The sequence below is a fragment of the Centruroides sculpturatus genome, unplaced genomic scaffold (genome assembly GCF_000671375.1).
Source record: "Centruroides sculpturatus isolate CEXI.00-Female unplaced genomic scaffold, Cexi_2.0 scaffold96, whole genome shotgun sequence".
In the NCBI taxonomy this organism is placed as follows: domain Eukaryota; kingdom Metazoa; phylum Arthropoda; class Arachnida; order Scorpiones; family Buthidae; genus Centruroides; species Centruroides sculpturatus.
In genome coordinates, this window is record NW_019384376.1 from 606,229 (window position 1) to 614,959 (window position 8,731).

At 26.0% G+C, this 8,731-nt stretch overlaps 1 protein-coding gene across 2 annotated transcripts in view; it reads left to right on the forward strand.

Moving 5' to 3' along the window:
• Positions 1-262: 262 nt before the first annotated feature.
• Positions 263-8,731, forward strand: part of LOC111617100 — an 89,034-nt gene continuing 80,565 nt past the window's right edge. For both annotated transcript variants that reach the window (XM_023358437.1, XM_023358445.1), the window contains exon 1: positions 263-557. The gene's annotated coding sequence lies outside the window, so the exon portion shown is untranslated. The remainder of the gene's footprint in view (positions 558-8,731) is intronic.

The window sequence follows — 8,731 nt, forward strand, 5'->3', positions numbered from 1 at the left end:
ATAAATTTAAAAAAAAAAAACTATAATGTAAATGTAAACAGATATTTGCATCTTTCATAGATTTTCATTAGTCGATTTTAGAAGCGATAATAAGACCAGCATCTATCACGTGCCGTTTAAAGTTACTTCTAGAAGATTGAATTTTCTGTTAAAAAGGTAGAGGTCGATGTATAAATTAAACACAAACACACTTATTTAACTTTACATAACAGTATTTGGGAGTAAGTGACAGTTGTGTCATTGCATAAACATCGAACGACTTCCTCATCTGACAGGAGGCGAGTTGTGCTCTTTGATGTGCTGCATCTAATAGAAACTGTATTAATGCTTCACGGAAACATTTTCCGTCCGTGGAGAAACGGAAGTAGGTGTCGCCACATACTTGGGTCGATGGCGCTCCTAGCTTTCTCGTGTCCACCAGAGGGAAGCATTGAACCTGTAGCGCAGTCTTTAGGTGCATTTCGTGCGGATCGGACGTGCTTTTCGTTATTTCTACACACTCATGGCACAGAGGAGGCATTACAGGAGCGAGGCAGGCATTACTCCTCCCATTATAGGTAAGTACACATTTTCCAGCTTTCTAGCTAATAATTTCGACTTGTCGCGTGTTTCAAATCTTACCATCCTGACTCAAAAATATGCATACAAAAGACGTTACACAATTATGCTCCTGCTGTTTAATTATATAAAGTTGAGCAAAATTTCGATTTCTTCTCTCCACGGCAATTTTTTCCTCATTTATCTCCCACATACTCTTATAAATAAATGTTTTAGCACACTTCTAAAATGTCTACTTTTATGGTTATATAAGCATCTTGATATGTAATTAAGTGAAAATTTCTATGGGGGGTACTTCAAGACGTCATTTATTCACTGTGTTAAAGCGAACGTGACTCGAATTTTACACAATAAAAGAACTTTTTATGGAATCGATTTATAATAATAATATTTGAGAAAATAACATTAAAATGCAATTATTTTACACTTACAAAAAATGCAAAAAGAATTCTTGTTTTTTTTTGGATTGATTCCAACACGTGCGGACACTACAAAAATTAGTTTTTACTTCCGATGTGAAAGTGAGAGTGAATTATTGGAGTTTTGTCTAAATTTTGGCATCTCCACATGATAAATGTGTTTTATGGAAAGGTTTTTTGTACTTTTTATGGTGATAAAATATTAATCATAGGAAATTTTGGGCATGTCCAAAATATTGACAAAACTTGTAGATCGATCTCTTTTTTAATTTTATTTTTGCGTTTTTTTAATTGTATTTTTGAACTGTGATGGAATTTTGAATTTTTATTCTATGAAAGATAATGTTGTAAGTTAGAAACGATCATCGATTGCGTTTTATTCTAGTTTTTATATATTTTTTTTTCTTTTTTTTTACAAATGATACATACCGATACATTGACACGAAAGCTTTATGAAGGATTTATTTAGTATTTTATATCTTTTTTTTTCTTAAAAAAATACATTCTAATCTTAATATTTTTGCAATTTAGAAATAGTATCGAGCAATTTAGAAAATGTATTTACATGACACGGATAATGTTTTAGTAAAATAAAGAAAGGAAGAGAAGAATTTTGATTTTTATATATTTTCATATACAAATGTTCTCCTTGATATTGCTTTTAACATCAGAAAAAATTTGAAATGTGATAAGTTCTCGTTGGAATTTTTACTTTTTATTTTTAATTTCCTACTTTTAAAATATATAATCAATCAAAACCATTTATTGCACTTAGATTTGCATCTATCAATGTTAAAAGATTGATGCGTTAAATATATATATATATATATACATTAATATATTATATATGCGTTCGGTGTGGTGTGTGCTGTGAAATTTTAAAATATAAATTGCTTTCTAACTTACGTTGCAAATTTTAAAAATGCAATCTTAACACGTAGTGTTGTTAGTATGAAAGATGATCTAGTATCAGCGTGATACGTTCATAAAAAAATAAGTATGAAAAAATGGGGGGTAATCTTGTCACTCACACTACCTTGGCCAAGTTGCTAAACGTGTGTCATCAAATTTTTCAAAATATCCTTGATCAATTTTTATTTTTTTTTTTACTATTTTTTTAGTTCTTTCTTTACGAAGACAGATGTAACAGATATCGACATCTTTTATTCAAAAAAATTTTCAATTTCTTCATGGATATTATTCAAAATGTCGAGATACTTTACGCTTCTCTTGATTATAAACCAAAATAGATTTTTGAAAGCTAAAAATATAATGTATTTGGCTTTATTCCTGATTTTAATTCCAAAACATGTATCTTGGAAAATATTTTATTCATGTACGATAGATATAGATATATGTTTTTTTTTTTTTCTTTCTTTATCTTCAATATAAAATTCGATAAATTTGCTTGGCGTGTAGACGATTTATGAGAGAAAAACATTGTAATGTCAAAAATTATCGAATGCGTCTAAGAATTTTTTTTTTTATATTTTACACTTTGATATACATTTTAAGTCAATTTTTTAATATATTTTTTTACTGTAACCGTTCAAATATCGGCTTAGTTTATAGATTTTGCATAAATTTTATAAAGTTAGAACATAATTTATAATTATTCTATGTAATTTTAGAATCTAGTTTAATTGTAATCAACTTTTTAAGCTTAAAATAATTTTGAGATTAAAAGTTTTAGCTTAATTTATTTACATTAAACGCTAACTTTATGTATAATACTTAGTGCTGCTTTGAGTAAGTACTTAGAAGAAGGTTTAAGCTTAGTAAACTTAAAATTAAATCTCTAATTTATAAAATTTGAAGTCATTTTTAGGTGTTTTGCTTATGTGACGACGTCAACCGTAAAAATTATTGCAGTTTCAACAGTTCGTTTTAGAGTTTGTCTGAAAGCATTTCTTAGATATGTGGAGAATTCTTACATATGATTGTGTTATAAGTATATTTTTCTATTATTTAACTCATTATATAGCTTAGAAGTTATAAAAAACGGGGATACAACATATGACACGCTCAGGTTGCATTGTACAGTTTGAATAAGCTAGTTTCACAATGCAATAAAATACAACGAGGTCAGAATTGTAGTACAATTTCTGCTTCAGTTGTATAATATATCAAATCGATCAAACTACTTTTTACTTCTTACCTTTCCTTTACATTTTTAGGCAACGTAACGGCTTGCAAATGGAGTCAAAAAAGTAATTATTTTAACGCGTTTATTTAATAATGAATTAACTTAAATTCCATCATTTCTATCGACTTTTATTAATAATATTGGAAGAATTATGTTAACAAGTTAACGCCGGAGAATTAAAATAATCTCACCTCAAAGTATTCAAAGTGTGAATATAAAGAGGGAGAGATAGAAGTCAATTGCTTTAGATTGGAATTATATACATGGAATGTGTGGTTTCGGTTGGAGGATTCTAACTCATATCTACATTTCCAGTCCTAACTAATACTTGCACTTCCGCTTTACGTCAGTTAATCTCTGCAGGATGCGAGAGATAAATCTCTAGAGTCTATTTCGTTCTAAACTAAAACCCCATCCCCCTCCTCCTCATCTGAATTACTTGGAGTAGATCTGGTAGATTCTTATTATGTTATTTTTTGTGATGATTTATTATTCGATAAATCAAAAAATATTTTTATGGTAATTTTATATTATTTCCCCTTTCTTCAGATTAATTCTGAAGTGGATCCCATATTTATTTTTTAAATTACTTTTTAAGTTGGGACGATGACAGCTTCAATTTTTTTTTTATCCTGTTAAATTGTCGAAAGAAAATTTTATATTCTTATCCACTTTTAAATTTTCGATAAAATGGTTTTATATACTTCTTTTTAACGTTCTTGTTTATTATGTTTATGAAGTAATATACTCAAAAACCTTACGTTTGTGGCGTAATATACATAAGAAAATTGTTATACTTGTGACGTAACATATTCTAGAATAGAATGTTTGTGACGTAATACATTCAAAAATCCTTATGTTTTTTAAAGTAATATAAACAAAAACAATTATCTTTGTGACGTAATATATTCTAAAATCGAATATTCGTAACATAATATTTAAAAAATCATTATATTTGTGGCGTAGTATATTCTAGAACAGAATATTTGTGACATAATATAATCAAATCCCTTATGTTAAGACATAATACATGCGATAAATCTGTAATGATTGTGACGTAATACACAAAAAAAACTGTATTTTATTACGATTTTCTTGGTTATATCTCTGTATAAAGTATATATTGATGTCTACTTCTTTTGCCGTAATTTGATGAAGCGTTTTTTAAGATTTTTTTCCCGTTTATCAGCATTTCCTTTTTTTGTTGTAACCTGATAAAACATTTTGCATATCTCAATTCGTTTCTAGTTCTGTCAAGTGGTAAAACATTTTGCATATCTCTGTCCATTTCTGAGGCTGTCAAGTAGTAAAAATGGTTTGCATATCGCTACTTTTCTATCATTTTTCCATAGAGTACAGTCGTTTTTTTTTCTAAAAAACACTCTCAAATTTTGGCTTCTGTAATACATCAAAATAGTTTTAACTTTTTCTAAAAATAAAAGAATTCCTTGAAGATTTGTAACACATATTTTGCATTTATATCGTATTTTTTGCCTTAAAAGTGCGTGATAAATGCTCTAAAAGTGTCGTATTTTTAGGATAAGATTCGCAATTTTTTTACCAAAAAATATTATTAAAATTTGATTCTTATTCGAAAAAAAATTTTTTTAGCATTTTAAGTAATTTTTTTAAGGTTTAAAGATCTAAGATTTTTCAGTTTAACCGTAAATAATTTTCGAATAAAGACTAAATTCTGTTTTAAGGCTAATTTTAATTCATTTTCTTTTAAAAATTTTCATAATTTTACGCAATTTTTAAAATAAATGCATTTAAATAAAGTTAATTTTAAGGGTATATAAAGGTGCATAATTTTTTCAAGAAATCCAAACAAAATTGGAACAATTTTTAAAATCTTAATTCCAAAAAATTTGAAATTTCCTCAAAAATCGTTCTTTTAGGAAATCTCTTTTAAAAAATTCCTTAAGTTATGCACATTTTAAAAGGTATAATTCAAAAAGCTATAAAACATCGTAAAATAACTTTAGTTTTTTTTCTACTTTAGTAATAGTAAATTTCCCCAAAATTCCACCAATTTGGGGAATTTTTTAATAAGTTACTACAACTATCTTGAAACATAAATACTCTGGAGAACGTCTCTAAAAATTATGACAATTATAGGGACATAATTTTTGCAAAAATCCTTAAAACTTCTCGACGTAAGGGATATTTCCTGAAATAATAGATTTTTAGGGATATTTCCTGGAATAAGATTTTTAGGGATATTTCCTGATAAAGTCTATTTGTAGGAATAACATTTTAGGACATATTCCTAAAAAAAATCTTTATTTTTTCAAGAAATATTTCAACAATCTTTTACTTTTAAGGAAATATCCCTAACTTTAAGGATTTTTAGAATAAGGAACTTCAGGGATTTTTTTAAAATTACGTAATTTTAAAAAAATCCCTGAAGTTCCTTATTCTAAAATTCTTTAAGATTTTTATATTTTTAAAGACATTTTTGAAAACTATTCATACTTTAAGAACCTTTTTAACTTTTAGCTTCTATTTTAAAAAGTTCCCTAAATTAGTGGTATTTTCGGAAAAATTTACAATAACTAGTTACAAAATTACGTATATTTTAAGATTAGTTTAGAAAAATCTTAAAAATTATTCTTAAAGATAGAAAATTTTCAATACTCAAAAATTACTACAAAACAATTTAGAAAGGAAAAAAAATGAAAGAGAAATTTGTAATTTTTTAAATTTAATTTTTACAATTTTTTTTTCTCTTTTTTTAATAATTTTTAAAGTAGACAAACATTTATTTATAATTGACAATTTACATAAAATTTTTAAATTCGATAATTTAATTATTTATAATAATTTTATTTTATATAATTTCTCTCCCTTTTCCTGCTTCAAATATTTGCTAAAATTGAATGAATAAATTTTAAAGATGCAACATACGAAAAGAAAATTATTAAATTTTATTATAGAAAATAATTTAAAAATTTGATAAAACTTTTATTAAATTATTAAATTGATGGAAATTATTTAAATTTGAATGCCGTCACTTTTGAATAGAATAAATTAATATCAAATTTAATAAATTTAATTTTTTTAAAATTAAAAAAAAAAAAAGTCTATTTAAATGTAAACTATCAAAAATTTAATATTTATTATATATTTTTTTCAATTAAAATTTATTATTGCAACACTTAAACCGTCGTTTTTTTTTACGTCATGCTGAGTTAACTTTTGATGAAAGTTGATGCGCGATTAAAATAATTAAATCCATTTAATTCCGTCATTTCTTAATTTTAAATAAAAATGTTGATGTTTTTAGTTAGAAAACATTATCGGACAGTGTTTTACTGAGAAATACTTAATAAAATTTATAATTTGTTTTAATTTCTGAAAGATTATGTAAATTAAAATTTACGGGCGCAGCACTTTGAAACTTTTCGGTTACGGTTGGTTACATTTATCTATTTTTAATCGAATATTGAAGAGAAATTGAAGAAAATTAACTTTATTTTTTTAATTGTGTTTAGAATAAAGTTTTCTTTGTTGATAAAAATTTGAATAAAATTATTCAAAAATTATATTCGTGATAATTTGTGAAGAAAAGATTTATAAATGAAAACTTGTAGAGACACTAACATATTAAAGTTTTAATCAATTTATTATAAATTTCTATAAAAATGAAAAAAGCTGTAGCGCGGTTTTAAAAAATCAAGTCCATTTATTTCCTGATAGACTCAATGCTTTCTATAATTTTTGAATTTCTCGCAAGAAGACATCTCGAAACAGCGATTTACTCAAACGCATTTGATAAATTTCATTAACTTTTGTAAAAAACAAAAAAACAAATTCCGTTTCCCTTGAAGAACATGAGAAGAGAGAAGTTTCTAATTAGATTTGCACCAACCTTATCCACAATTCTAATTCTTGGATGTAATCCCTTTATGGAATAAGGGTTGTTTTATAAGAAAGCCATTGTCCACACAAGCAATCCTCAACTGTACCACTTCCATTACTGCCTAAAGGTAAGCATTCGGTATATAACTCAAGTAACAGCAGACATTTACAGCATTCCTATCTCGTTCAAGATTTATTAATCGTAAGACTCGGGTACGTAAGATAGTACCAGGAACAATTTCGTTCCTAGATTCTTCCCCAATGTCTGTTAAAGACCCTAGGGTACCTTTGGAGCAAATCTCTCGCAGCGACTTACGACATTTCTTCCATCTTAAGCTACCTTCTTGTACCTGTCACTACCTGGTACTATGTAATCTCGATTTGAAAGAGGGAAGAAGAAGGCAAAGAAGTTGAAAAAGTCTTATACCTCCATTTCTTTGATGCTGTAACTAGTTATATATCCATAGCGTATCACTTTAATGGGGTATTGTAAACTATATATGTTTCTTTATTGCCACTTAATCCAATAAGTACTTCGATTTTTCAGACTACTTATTGGATTCTTCCATATTCTGCCACTCTAAAATGTTTTAGAAGTATTTTATTAATAAATTTTGCTACTTTTTAGGAATTTCTTTCGAATAAAAAAACAAATTTTAAAATATTATTTGTGATTTTTTTATAATCTAATCAATTTACTTGGTTCGCCTTTCATTGTTACGTAATTATTGAAAATGATTTAAAATTATTTTTAAATTTGTGTACACGTAATAATGAACTGAATGTATTCATTTAAAGAATTAAAAAGTTTTTATTGTTGTGTTGAAAACGTTACAATGTTTCTTTAATTTAAACGAATAAAAAAATTTACATTTACTACTTTCTTTTTCTTTTCTGTTCTATTCAGTTTCAGCTTCATTTTATTTTATTTTTCTTTTTTTGTGCTGCGTTTCTTTGTTCTTCCTGAATTGTTGCGTCATTCTGTTAGCTAGGATTTTACTGTTACTTTTTTTTATATTAATTTCGATCTTTATTGTTACCTTCTTTCCTTTCTGTGCTGATATTTACTGTTCCCGCTACTGTTCCTTCTTTATTCTAATCTTTCCTCTTTATTTTGATCTTTTCTCTTACTTTTTCCTCTTCGTTTTCATCTTTATTGTTACATTTTTCTCTATTTTAATAGTTACTATTTCATTTTCCTCTTCATTTTTACCTTTTCGTTTTATTTTCCTTTCTTCATTTTAATCTTTCCTCTTACTTTTCCTCTTCATTTTGATCTTCACTATTACATTTCTACCTTCTTTTGATCTTCCTCTTCTTTTCCTTTATTTTGACCTTTCTTCTTACTCTCCTTTCATTATTCTGATCTCCACTGTTATGTTTGCCATTGCATTCAAATATGCACTGTTTTGTTTTTTTGTTTACTCAAATTTTTATGTTACGTTTTCTTATTTAGTTGAATTTAAATAACTATTTTAAATTATTTGATTCGATTAATATCTTTCAATTTTACTGTTAAATCTATAAATAGAATAAAAAATTAAAAAATTAATTTTACGAAATTATAAAATTGTAATTACAAAGTCAATTCCATTATAAAAAAATCCATTTAAATGTAACTTTTTTTAAATACTTATCCTCTCCAACATCAGATTATTTTTAAAAAATTAATTCCTATATTGAATCCAGTGTAAATATTTAAAAATATAATTATTATATTTATATAAAATTCTATTTTCTTATTATA